We start from the raw sequence: 13,859 nt of genomic DNA on the forward strand, positions 1-13,859 counted from the left end.
AAAAGAGTAGCCTATGTGGCGACAGCGGGTTTCCTCTAAAAAAATCTGTGTGGTCCTTGACCATATGTCTGACGCCATATAACCGTAAATAAAATATGTTGAGTGCGTCGTTAAATAAAACACTTCTTTCTTTCTTTTACATTTAACTCCGGTGTGACTACGAAAATATGCCTAAATCCAGGTACCGACTATGCCGGCCTTGGTGGTGTCGTGGTTAAGCTATCGGACATAAGGCTGGTAGGTACTGGTTTAGCAGCTCGGTACCGGCTCCAACCCAGAGAGATGACCACTACACCCTCTTAGTTGTCACTAACAACCGACCCAGAGAGATGACCACTACACCCTCTTATTTGTCACTAACAACCGACCCAGAGAGATGACCACTACACCCTCTTATTTGTCACTAACAACCAACCCAGAGAGATGACCACTACACAATCTTATTTGTCACTAACAACCGACCCAGAGAGATGACCACTACACCCTCTTATTTGTCACTAACAACCAACCCAGAGAGATGACCACTACACCCTCTTATTTGTCACTAACAACCGACCCAGAGAGATGACCACTACACCCTCTTATTTGTCACTAACAACCAACCCAGAGAGATGACCACTACACCCTCTTATTTGTCACTAACAACTAACCCAGACAGATACATTAGGCTGTTAGATCGCTATGAAGCTGGGCCCGTATTTTCGAAGCCATCTTAGCTACGACATATCGTAGCTACTTACGAGCAAAATACAAATGTCGTAGATTTAAGATACGACAGATTTTCGAAGGTATCGTAAAGTTCTCTTAGTGTGTCATGATTTACGATATTTATCGTAAACAAAAATGGGAACTCTCATTAAGTGGAGATAGAAAAGATGGGGTATTTCTCGGTGATGTCATCAAGGAAATTCCCTCTAAACGTCATCTCGGTACAGCTGACTTTCCGGAATGGATACTATGCAAGCGTCCGAACCACCGACAAAGAGGCCCCGTAAGGGAAACTAATGTTCCATTTAAGTGGGAATTTTAATATTCTTTTTCTCTTCTTTTTGGCTGGTTTACAGTGATTAGGCTACATTGGTCCCAGAATACAAAGTACTATATATACACATAAATCAGTTTTTAAAATTATTTGATCCTGAATATTTTAGACCAGTGGTAAAGCGCTCGCTTAATGCGCGATCGGCCTGGGGTCGATCCCCGTTGGTGGGTCCATTGAGCTATTTCTTGTCCCAGCCAGTGCACCACGATTGGTCGTGGTATGTGTTATCCTGTCTATGGGTGGTGCATACAGGGGCGTAGCGTGATCTGGACCTGGGTGGGGGGGGGGGGGGTCGAATATGAACCAAATGGACCTTTTTCTATTTTGTTTTTGCACCACCCGAAACTCCATATTTATAAACCTGTATGTTTTAGTACTGTAAGCGGACCATTTGCTTCAGCTGGGGGCGGGGGGGGGGGGGGGGGGGGTGTTCGTCCGAACCCCCCCAGCCTACGCCCCTGGCATAATGATTAATAAAACAATGTGCTCTAGTGGTGTCATTAAACAAAACAAACTTTAATTTTATACTTTAATAACAAAAAATCGCAAATCCAAGAACGAAAATGGATACAGCCTAAGGGGCCGTTCAAATATTTGTGTCAAAACTAGACGCCCTCCCTCCCCCTGTAACGCTAAACCATACACCCCACAATTTTTAAAAAATATTTAAAGTTTGGAGACCTCCCCCCACCCATTTCCAAACAAGACATGCTATGGGTGTAATATAATTTTAAGGTGCTGTTTATGTACTTATGAATAAACTGATTTTATTTGATTTGGTTTGTTTTGCTATTTGGGAAAGCGCTGATCAGTGGTGTAAGGGGGGGGGGGCGCACGGGGTCATGCCCCCCCCCCCCAATCAAACCTTTTTAAACTATTAAATTTTATAAAATCATACATGCATACATACATACATACATGGTATGGATTTGCCCCCTTCCTAATATGGGTTACCTGCATACACAAGACGTATATTGCCCCCCCCCCCCAAAAAAAAAAAAAAAAAAAAAAAAATCCTAGCTACGCCAATGGCGCAGATATAATCATCATTGTGTGTTTACATCTATATATATACTTTGTCCCATCCTCCTACAAAAAAGTTTTTTTGTAAATAATTTCAGTTTTGGTTTTACTTAACTTCTTGTTAAGTAAAACCAAAACTGAAAGTAAAAGTGTTTCGGAAATTCTTTTTTTTCCCCTATTTTGTGTGCAGTTTAGAAAACAATCGCTTAGAAATTAAAAATTTGTAGTAAATTTCATAGTATGAAAAAGGCGTTCCCTGTGGGAAGAACTATAGCTCACATTGGATATTTTGCATGGTTTCCCCCTGCAATTTTTGTTTTAGAAATTGATTTTATATATGAAAAGAATGTGAAATTTACAATTTGAACATTTCTCTTCCGGCAGGAGTTTTTTTATTTTACTTTTTATTTACAGCTAAAATTTCTCACTCACAATTTTACAGTGTAATCAGTGTGCTATTTTTACTGATGCAGCAATTGCTATAAATTACTTAAGAATTTTTCCCTTTTTCAAACAAGCTACAAACAATTCATTAGAACCTTGCGATATGGATGTTTTTTCAGATACACTTACGGTTTTAGCAGCAAAAGACTATGAAAACGAACTTAAAATGAAACGTAAGTCACATTTAAGCAGTGGGCGTGGAGGAAATAATTTGACTGTTTGTAGATGCGTTGAGTCCAATCCAGGTCCAACTAGCATGAAACCATTCCCCGAAGCTTTCTATGACAATGAAACATCAGAAACTGACAAATGTCGAATGCGTAAATGCGTAACCTGTCCTGATTTCAAGCAAATCAGCCGCCAGAAATGGCGTTCTGTTACAGGAAGAAACTCCAAAGTTTTGCATTTGCCAGACAATCCAGATGCACTTTCTGCAATCAAAAGACTCTTTCCTATGTACAACATACATGTTCTTGCTTTTCCAACATCAGTCTGTCCATCTTGTCTAAGAAATCTGGTCAATCCAGACTCCAAACACAACTTCTCTGAAAAACGGAAGTCCCAGATTAAAGAACAGCTGGAAAGAGCATTACATATTCGAAAAATGAGATCTGAACAAACAGATCCCAGTTTAATTAATAGTCCTTCATGCATTATCAAGAAGAAAGATGCACCTTCAAACATCAACAAACTAATATCTCCGCATCGAAGAAAACGCACTGTAATAAAAACAAAGTCTTCAGCAAGTATTAATCTTGATGATGCATTTGCAATGAGTTCTGCAATGAGGTCCACAGGAAGAGGTTTAGCCCGTGGTTTGGAATCACTTGGTCTTCGTGGTCTTAGTGTTCCATCAGGAGCGAACTATAGAAAACATAAATCAAAACTCAATCAAATTTTTGCCAGCAACTTTGAATCAGTGGACTGTAATCTTTCACCAGATGATGGTGCTGCCATAATATGTAAACATGTTGCAGGTTTTTTGGAAAAAATTACTGCAATTAGAGGCAAGCAAAAGAAAGACGTTGCCTTAATAAAGTTTAATGTTGATGGGGGTCGTGGTTCTCTAAAATTGTGTGCCCAGGTTATCTATGCTGATGATCCTGTTCTGAAGAAAAATGCTACTGAAACAGAACGAGCTGCATATGCCAAAGCAAATGGTGGTGTATTTGATACAAGTGTTCGTCGGGTGTTCATTCTGGGACTGATCTTTTGAATCAACAAAATTCCTTTGCGATTCGCAAATTGATTTGGATGATCTGAAGTCCTACTTTGTAAATGCTGAGATTGTTGTGCCAGTAGACATGAAACAAGCTAATAAAATGGCTGGAATTGGAGAACACGGATCTCTTCAACCCCTTGTCTGGTGTCTGTTCTCACCCTGGAAAAAAACATTCCAAACCAGAAGTTGCTCGTACAGCACTCACAATCATTGCTGATAATGAAGCACGAATCAAAGAGGAACAAAAATGTGGCCATGCTGATCCAAAAAACTACAACAGCGTTCATACAGCTCCTGTGAATTTTATCAGACAGCATGGAGATCGTCCACTTCTTGATATATTTCCACCACCACAACTTCATTTTAATCTTGGAGTTGTAATAGCCCATGTTGAATTTTTGGAGAAGCTTGACACTGAATTGACCAACAAATGGCTTGCTGCTGTTGGTGTGAACAGAGATGTGAAACGTGGTGGAAAAGCTTCTTTTGCAGGGAATGCATGTCACAAATTGGCCATGTCTACAGACCAGCTTACAGCTCTGCTTCCAAAACACTATCAGAACTTGTCAAGTTCAACTTCTAAACAACTATCTGTAAAATCAGAAGAATATCGGTATGAAATTATTCGGCGACTTATTGCATCACTTTCTGCATACAGTAATGTCATTTCGTACACAATGGGGCTGAATCTTCATCCAAAGTGGTGCAATTCAATTGAGGAGTTTGATTCTGAATACAAATCATTCTCAGAAGCTTATGTCAAGCTTTATCCAACACAGGCTGACAGAGAGCTTTTGTCTCCAAAACTTTGGTCCATCAGTCATGAAATGAAGTATTGGATACAAAAACATGATTGTTCTCTACTTCGTGTTTCTGAGCAGCCATTTGAAGCCATTCACTATGACTACCTGGACTTCCAAAAAGCTTACAAGATTCCCAAAACTGGAGAAGAAATCACCGTCAACAAACGGCGGACAAGTTCTGCTCCAAACTGGGCTGACAATGAAAATTGAAGTTCATCATTCCAAGAACAGCTGCTTCAAGCATCATCTGCCACAACAGCTAAATCAACCAAAGGCCAAAAGAGAAAGCATCCTAAAGATGAAGCATACAGTGAATCAGCTACAAAGCAGCTTAAAGGCGTGAACTTGATTGGGAATGTTGAAAGAGCGCGAAAACTTCGCTTTGCAAGCGTTGTTGGATACAATGCCCAAAATGTTATTTCTGGTGGAGCTGAGTGTTGACGTTGAATGGAACTGTTGCTTGTTCCAAGTACCAACAGACTTGAAGATGACCACTACAGTTCATGTTATTTCTGGTGGAGCTGAGTGTCGACGTCGAATGGAACTGTTGCTTGTTCCAAGTACCAACAGACTTGAAGATGACCACTACAGTTCATGTTATTTCTGGTGGAGCTGAGTGTTGACGTTGAATGGAACTGTTGCTTGTTCCAAGTACCAACAGACTTGAAGATGACCACTACAGTTCATGTTATTTCCACTAATGGAACTGTTGCTTGTTCCAAGTACCAACAGACTTGAAGATGACCACTGTTATTTCTGGTGGAGCTGAGTGTTGACGTTGAATGGAACTGTTGCTTGTTCCAAGTACCAACAGACTTGAAGATGACCACTACAGTTCATGTTATTTCTGGTGGAGCTGAGTGTCGACGTCGAATGGAACTGTTGCTTGTTCCAAGTACCAACAGACTTGAAGATGACCACTACAGTTCATGTTATTTCTGGTGGAGCTGAGTGTTGACGTTGAATGGAACTGTTGCTTGTTCCAAGTACCAACAGACTTGAAGATGACCACTACAGTTCATGTTATTTCTGGTGGAGCTGAGTGTCGACGTTGAATGGAACTGTTGCTTGTTCCAAGTACCAACAGACTTGAAGATGACCACTACAGTTCATGTTATTTCTGGTGGAGCTGAGTGTCGACGTCGAATGGAACTGTTGCTTGTTCCAAGTACCAACAGACTTGAAGATGACCACTACAGTTCATGTTATTTCTGGTGGAGCTGAGTGTTGACGTTGAATGGAACTGTTGCTTGTTCCAAGTACCAACAGACTTGAAGATGACCACTACAGTTCATGTTATTTCTGGTGGAGCTGAGTGTTGACGTTGAATGGAACTGTTGCTTGTTCCAAGTACCAACAGACTTGAAGATGACCACTACAGTTCATGTTATTTCTGGTGGAGCTGAGTGTTGACGTTGAATGGAACTGTTGCTTGTTCCAAGTACCAACAGACTTGAAGATGACCACTACAGTTCATGTTATTTCTGGTGGAGCTGAGTGTTGACGTTGAATGGAACTGTTGCTTGTTCCAAGTACCAACAGACTTGAAGATGACCACTACAGTTCATGTTATTTCTGGTGGAGCTGAGTGTTGACGTCGAATGGAACTGTTGCTTGTTCCAAGTACCAACAGACTTGAAGATGACCACTACAGTTCATGTTATTTCTGGTGGAGCTGAGTGTCGACGTCGAATGGAACTGTTGCTTGTTCCAAGTACCAACAGACTTGAAGATGACCACTACAGTTCATGTTATTTCTGGTGGAGCTGAGTGTTGACGTTGAATGGAACTGTTGCTTGTTCCAAGTACCAACAGACTTGAAGATGACCACTACAGTTCATGTTATTTCTGGTGGAGCTGAGTGTCGACGTCGAATGGAACTGTTGCTTGTTCCAAGTACCAACAGACTTGAAGATGACCACTACAGTTCATGTTATTTCTGGTGGAGCTGAGTGTTGACGTCGAATGGAACTGTTGCTTGTTCCAAGTACCAACAGACTTGAAGATGACCACTACAGTTCATGTTATTTCTGGTGGAGCTGAGTGTTGACGTCGAATGGAACTGTTGCTTGTTCCAAGTACCAACAGACTTGAAGATGACCACTACAGTTCATGTTATTTCTGGTGGAGCTGAGTGTCGACGTTGAATGGAACTGTTGCTTGTTCCAAGTACCAACAGACTTGAAGATGACCACTACAGTTCATGTTCGGATTCAGAAATAAGCGAGATGAGTTCAACGGATGAATAAAATATTGTTCGTACGATATATAATAAATTTGTTCTCACTCATTAACCTTTCTTTTACATTTTATGTCTTACGAAATGGAACTGTTGCTTGTTCCAAGTACCAACAGACTTGATGTTACACTGAGTGTTGACTCATTTTTTTTTAGGGGGGGGGGGGGGGGGGGGGGGGGAAGATGACTACAAATTAGTGGCATTTCCTGGTATATTAATGACGGAAACAAACCAATGAACTAAAATACTTCAAATAGCAATTAAAAACAACTGCCAGAAATGTAAACAATAATATTTTGAATTTCATAGTATTTTAACATTTAGAATCAATATCTAAAAAGAAAACTGCAGGGGGAAACCATCTGAAATATCCGATGTGAGCTGTAACTACCTACGTTAAACTCTGTTGCCGTGACAGTGTTTATGAGAAGGTAAAAAAAAAAAACCCACATTAAAAAACAAACAAAATATTTTTGTAATATAACGTTTGTACATACATCCACCCACCCCCTGAAACGTTCACACAACATATTTTACTATCTTAATAATGCAGTATAAATATTATTTAATAAAATAATATTTTATTTAAAGATTTTTTTTAAATCTTTACATTTTTTATGTACCACTAAGACATTTCAAATATTAATTTTGGAAAAGTTTCATGTCTAATTTTTTATTGCTCTAAATAGCGAAAAATTGTCAATTGGGTTAAAGGGACACGTCCTAGTTACGGCTAGTTGTTAACCATTACGGCGGTTTTTTTCGCTATTAAACCCATTTTTTCACAAATAAAATTGCACTTTACTTACATTTTATTATTTAGAATACACATTTCCATTCACCTGAAGTGGTTTTTGGTAATCCTGGTAATCCTAATGTTTGTAAAACCACGAAATGCATTTTTTTGTATTTCTTAAAAAGCCGCGCACACTCGAGAAAAAACCGTTAAGCAAGCGAGGTCCAATCTATTTTTAGAGGGAATCTTCCTGTGTAAACGTCACAGACGTTCGTATACCACGTGACCGTTATCATTTTGGTTCGGTTTGTTTTCTCGTGCACGGTTCGCGCAATCAACATCCGATTTGTTGTCGTTTGCTTTTTGTTCATTTGTGAGATTTTTCTTCACAGTTCGTGAACATTTTCAGCAAAAATAAAGTTCAGACAAGTAATTGTCTCAATACAAAACGTTACAAACCCTTAAAAGCCTTACGATATCTGGAGAGGGGATACAACCAGGACAGAACAGTTGGAACATGTCCAGGAGAGGTGAAAGGAACGCACCCCAAGTCTGTGCGCACTCTGTGAAATTTGTCGTGACGTAGGCATTGATGTCCGGTGACATCAGAATACTAACTTTCAAAATTATTTCAAGCAATTGGGACATGGGGAATCCCATGGTATTTATCGATATAAAACCTGCTTTTTCACTCCATTTGATAAAAACGTGATCTAAGTGTGTTACAGGTTTGTAGATTAACCAAATTATAATTTATTTTCGCTGGATGGTACTAGGGCGTGCGGCTTTAACTTCAATAATATTTCTTTTATTTGGGCTTTCCGATACATTATTTAGGTGCATATCACATTTCACACCTGTGGCTTCTTCAACAACCCCGATCAGGCCCCATTATATCGATTGGTAAATTTTCTAAAATAGGCAGCGTAACAATCAAAGGTCACGGTTGCAATACTGTTTTAAAGTTTTGACGGCAAAATACTTCGAGTTTACAAAACTGGGGAGCTGTATCTTCGTCATTATCATGAAATAAGAAGTAAGGCGCCATATTGGTTCTAGTCTACGACAGGTAGGAACTTGTTGTAGGATCTACGATGTATTTACGATATATTGGAGAAAATACGCTACGACTTTTGCCGCAGTCACTTACGACAGATTTACGACATATCGTGGCTAAAATGGCTTCGATAATATGGGCCCTGGACGTTTCGTCGTGCGTTCTTAACTTGCCCCCCCCCCCCACCTGGGGGTGGGGGTGGGGGGGGGGGGTGTGTGGCTAATGGCAAGCTTCGGAATGCTTGTGGAGTTCCGCGTCGCGTACACCGGGTCAAGGGCGACCGTGACTGGTTTATGGCGACGCGGACTCCAGGAAGAAGACAAGAAGAGGAGGAAGGAACGTGCGTCAGGGGCGGCTCAACCGCCAGCGGCGGTCCCGTCTGCATCGCCGTCCCCCACTACAACTTCGCCGAAGAGGAGGACGACGCCACCAGCGGAGACCAGCTTAGACGCTACGGCAGTCCTACTGAACACCGCCATGGCTCATTCGCCGCCATCGCCCCCTGCGTCGACTTAACGCCTGCTCAGGTGCAGCGGTCAACTTTACCGACCGCTCCCGTTGAGCAGGCAAGGGACCCTGTTGTTGTTGCGGCGGCGAAGCGCAAGGCCACTAAACCTGCCAGCCAGCCAGCCAGCCACGCTGAGGCGACAACGTACCCCCCCCCCCCCCCCCCCCAGCCCAGCCGGAAGACGCATGCTTTCAAGTCAAGATCAAGCCAGCGTTCCGGCATTGCGTGTAGGGGACACCACCGACCCCGGCAAGCTGATTGGGAAGTTCCTAAACCAGGCCTGTTGACCACTGTACGAACTACACCATCTCCGGACCAAGGAAGGTCACTCGAGACTCGTTATGATCCACCGGCGCCGAGACTGCTAACGACAACCGATCCTGCTACGATTGATGAATAGCCAGACCATCCACAGGATCCTCAAGGCTATCTTCGGCGCCGGCTACCACCAGGTCATACCAACTATTATGGACAGGAAGCACGAAGTCCCGAACTTGACCACTGGACCCCTTATCAGCTCGCCGTAGGCGTCAGCCTTTCTCAGGATATATTGATGGGACTTTAAACTTTTAGACCTTTCAAAATTTGATGTCGAAATTACTTCTTTTTTTAAAAATATTATTAAATAGTCCGATCCTCTCTTCTTTCTCTTATTTATTTTTGGACTGTCGGTTTAAAATGCTCCAAATTATATAAATATTCGGCCGAGCAGTCAATTCTTCTCTCTTTTTTGGGGCTGTAACTTTTTTTTTTTTTTTTTTTAATTCTACTAACTTTTTTTTGTCTCCACTAATTGCTATTTTCAAAATTCTGCCCATTTTCAAAAGTGATATTGCCCTGACCAATGAAAATAAAGATGAGACAAAATTCTATCCAATAAATGAGTAGGTAACGTAATGCAACGTCAACTGCTAAATCTAATGCAAACAAGCACAAAGTTGTGACAAAACGCTTTTGTCCTTTAGCAAAAAGATAACATCTTTAGTCATACCGAGTTTTAATTCCGCAAATACGACAAAAACAAGATCAGTAATCGTCAAATTGTGTATTTATGTTACAAATAAAAAAGCATTTGAAGGTAATCGGTAACTGTTCAGTATAAATGTATGTTCAGATTTATCACATTTTGTGTTTTATTTTGCTATTAATATGATTTTGGCACTCTTGCTGGTTATAATGTCTCGAATTTTATTTTTTGCGTGTCATACAACGTCATAGGATTACGTGACGTCATTAAAATCCCATCAGTTTTAACGCATTGCGGGAAATTATAAGCGTTGGCGTATATCGATTCTGTTAAACAAAGCAGGAATGTACGAGTCTTATGGATGACATTATGTAATAAAACAATTATTGACCACATTTCGGGCAATATCATGTTTTATGGACCGAATAAATTGATATTGACCCAGGCCAACGGCCGAGGTGACAATGACGGGCAATAATTGATAATTATAGTATAGTACATTTCTCTGGAACTCTGATAACAAATGTTATATGAGCGAAAATTTTCGAGCATTCTTAGAGAACTTCATAGTACTAGATTTCTACATGAAACAAATTGAGGGGAGTTATTAATTGCGAAACTTATATCATGGGGGTGGGGGTTGGGTGGTGGGGGGCATTGAAGATATTAACATATTGATACCACATAAATACACATGCTAAGAGGAGCTAAACATTACTCTCGTTGAACTAGTCTCATAGAAGTGAGAGTGATAGATCTTGAGGTCTGTAGTACGAGCAGTTATTTTCTTCATTTTACATTCAGGCGTAACCCCTCGATGGTGGTGGTAGAACAATGCTATATCACTATAAGGATTTTTGTTGTTGTTGTTTAACGACACCACTATAGCACATTGATTTATTGGATGTCAAACATTTGGTAATTCTGACATAAAGTTTTAGAGAGGAAACCCGCAAGAGTTTTTCCATTTGTAGCAAGGGATCTTTTATATGCAGCATTCCACATAGGATAGCACATACCATGGGCTTTGGTATGCTAGTCGTGGTGTACTGACTAGACAGAGAAATGGGTTCAGCGACGGGGATCTATCCCCGACTGACCGCGCATCAAGCGAGCGCTTTACCACTACGCTACGTCCCGTCCCAATTGAAAGGAAGACTGTGACACAAGTATTAGACTGCCAGCAAATAAGGTTTTTTTTATTAGTCGTGTGATTACAGTAGGTAGTGCTTTGTTTAATACCTTGCAATAAAATAATGACGTCATAATATTGATATTTGTTTCAGTTTTACTTATCTAGGATATAATTATATTTATCATGGATAAGTAAATTTAAATTTCAATGTTATTGTTTGTGAATTATTTGGATCCAGAATATATAGCATTTATGTATTTATAAGGCCATCCTTAAAAATATTTTTGTTTGTCCATTTCCGACCTGCAATTTCAAATGTGGGTAGGTCGGTAGGAAAAATCTTTCTTTTTTTTTTGAGTTGTGTGGGGTGGGGTGGGGATTCCATACATATTCAAGAAAATAAATCATTTGAATGTAACTTACCGGTATTTGCACCACTATTGGTTTAAAGTAAAATGTAGCCTTTTGTTCTACAGATAATATAACAAAGCAATCGGCTTAAAGTGTACTGTTTTATAGTTAAGATTAACACACTAGTTAACATATTCATTTCCGAATAGGATTCCTCTTTGGAGATCCAAGGTGCTTGCAATTAATGCAAACAGGTAATACAACGCGATAGTTCTGCATGAGATCCTTGTCTCGTTCTTCCCCGAAACTCCCACAATGACAACATATATCCTTGCGGACGATGGACGATGATGCAAAATATGCAAACTCGATTGGAGTGGTACAGCACATCTGAAGTCTGACAAATGCCTTGCCTTGAAGTATGTGACCTAAAATGCAAATAGAAGGAAAATGAATATGTGCATTGTATTATACTTTTTGTCCATTAAATATTATTACTGGTGTTACAAAGAATGAAAATTAATTAGTACCATCACTATTGAGATTTCTTCAACCCAGTTTTCCTGCTGGGCTTATACTAGTACTTGTATTTATTGCATAACAATAAATGTATACACCCATCTGAGATAAACAATGATTTCAAATTAAGATCTTTTCAATAAAAAAATTGACATTGAACTAACCATCAGCAGTTAAGATAGACCCACATGTGTAGTCTTGGTACGCACATGTGTAGTCTTGGTATGCCTGAAGGACCTGATAACAGGACTAGTGAAAAGTCCTATATGGATACACACATTGGAGAGAAACAATGATTTCAAATTAAGATGTCATCAATAAAATCTTGAAAACTCACCATCAGGGGTCAAGATGGACCCACAAGTGTAGTCATGAGACTCGATCAGTCGCTTGAAGGACCTGGTATCATGACTTGTGAAAGAGGATTTTGAGTAGACACAGCGTGGTTTCCCACATTCATGGCAGTGAACCGTCTGCCGGACATTCTGACCAACAAGTACTGAATTCTTGCAGCCCTGAATAAATAAAGTATTAAATAAACATTGCAAGTATGTGATTTCTTGTTTGTATTAAATACAATACTATTTTGAAGATGTCTAAATCTAATATAAATACTGTATTACATCTGAAGCATTTCTTGAGTGTTACAATTAAAGAGTGGCAATAAATTGCTTTAATATATTGTTAATATTTACATATGTTTAGTCAAGAGATTAATACCAATAATCATATTGGTATTATACTGTTAATATATTTTGTATACAGTGCAATCGCATTTCAACTTTATTTTCGTGCTTATATCTAATTAAGGTCCAAGCACACTGTCATGGCCACACACCTCAGCTATGTGGGCAGTCTGTTCAGGACAGTGGTTAATTGTTAGCAGATGTTAACGTGTTATTAAGACAAAGGAGGGTGTAGTGGCCTTACACCTACAATTGAGTCTTTAAATTTGCTCTGGGTGGGAGCCGGTACTGGGATACGAACCCTGTACCTACCAGCCTGTGAGCCGATAGCTTAACCACTGCGCCCCCGAGGCTGGTCAAGTGCAATTTAAGCAGATGTCACTATACATAGTCTATCTCACATACCTGTTGATCTTCCGCAATAGCAGTCAGGGTTTGCCTTTGAGAAGATGGACGGTCTTTTTCAGTCGTAGGAAAGCCAAGTACTTCATCAAAGGGCTTGAAGTGCTGACCATCCAAGGCAATTTCTGGGTCAGGCAGCCAAGGAAACTGAATAACTGGCGGAACACAACATGCCGCATCATTACATTTTCTGACCTGAAAAGTGTATGTGCGCTCTAGACAGTGAGTCTTCAAAAAGTCCTGATATTTCTGCTTTTTGTTCACATTCACTTGCTGATATTGTCCCTTAACAAGTTCTGGATCAATGTTCTGGATATCATCCTCAAATTCATTGATTGCATCTTTTGTAGCTGCACTGAGACATTTAAAGTTTTGACCTTTCAACTGGATCCGCTCAACTCTCTCCTGAAGCATTTTTTCCATCTCTTGGAGTGATGCAACCCAAGCATCTTCAAGTCCTGGTACAGTCCGACTCTTTTTCCGGATGTCTTCCATTGAATTGCAACTCCTCAGTGCCTGTTCCACAGCACTAGTACATTCATTCCTCGTTAGAGCTGCATTCTGAAATGCAAGATTAAGTAAACTCATGATTCTTTCTGCAGGATTTGCCCAACTGTGCCCTGGGGCTGTTCGACCAGCAACTATCATGTCCAAGCCAAGACGCTGAAAGAGAATGATGAGTGAAAGTTTCACTGCATGATATGTGACTCTGTGATCAGGACCAC

The 13,859-nt window shown here is 40.2% G+C and overlaps 1 long non-coding RNA gene across 1 annotated transcript; it reads right to left on the reverse strand.

Moving 5' to 3' along the window:
• Window positions 1–11,676: 11,676 nt before the first annotated feature.
• Window positions 11,677–12,458, reverse strand: LOC121372886. Its single transcript, XR_005958017.1, has 2 exons — window positions 12,384–12,458; window positions 11,677–11,955 (listed from the first exon to the last, which is right to left on the reverse strand). It is a non-coding gene; the product is annotated as an uncharacterized LOC121372886 (long non-coding RNA).
• Window positions 12,459–13,859: the final 1,401 nt, after the last annotated feature.

This window comes from Gigantopelta aegis, chromosome 5 (assembly GCF_016097555.1).
Source record: "Gigantopelta aegis isolate Gae_Host chromosome 5, Gae_host_genome, whole genome shotgun sequence".
Lineage (NCBI taxonomy): Eukaryota > Metazoa > Mollusca > Gastropoda > Neomphalida > Peltospiridae > Gigantopelta > Gigantopelta aegis.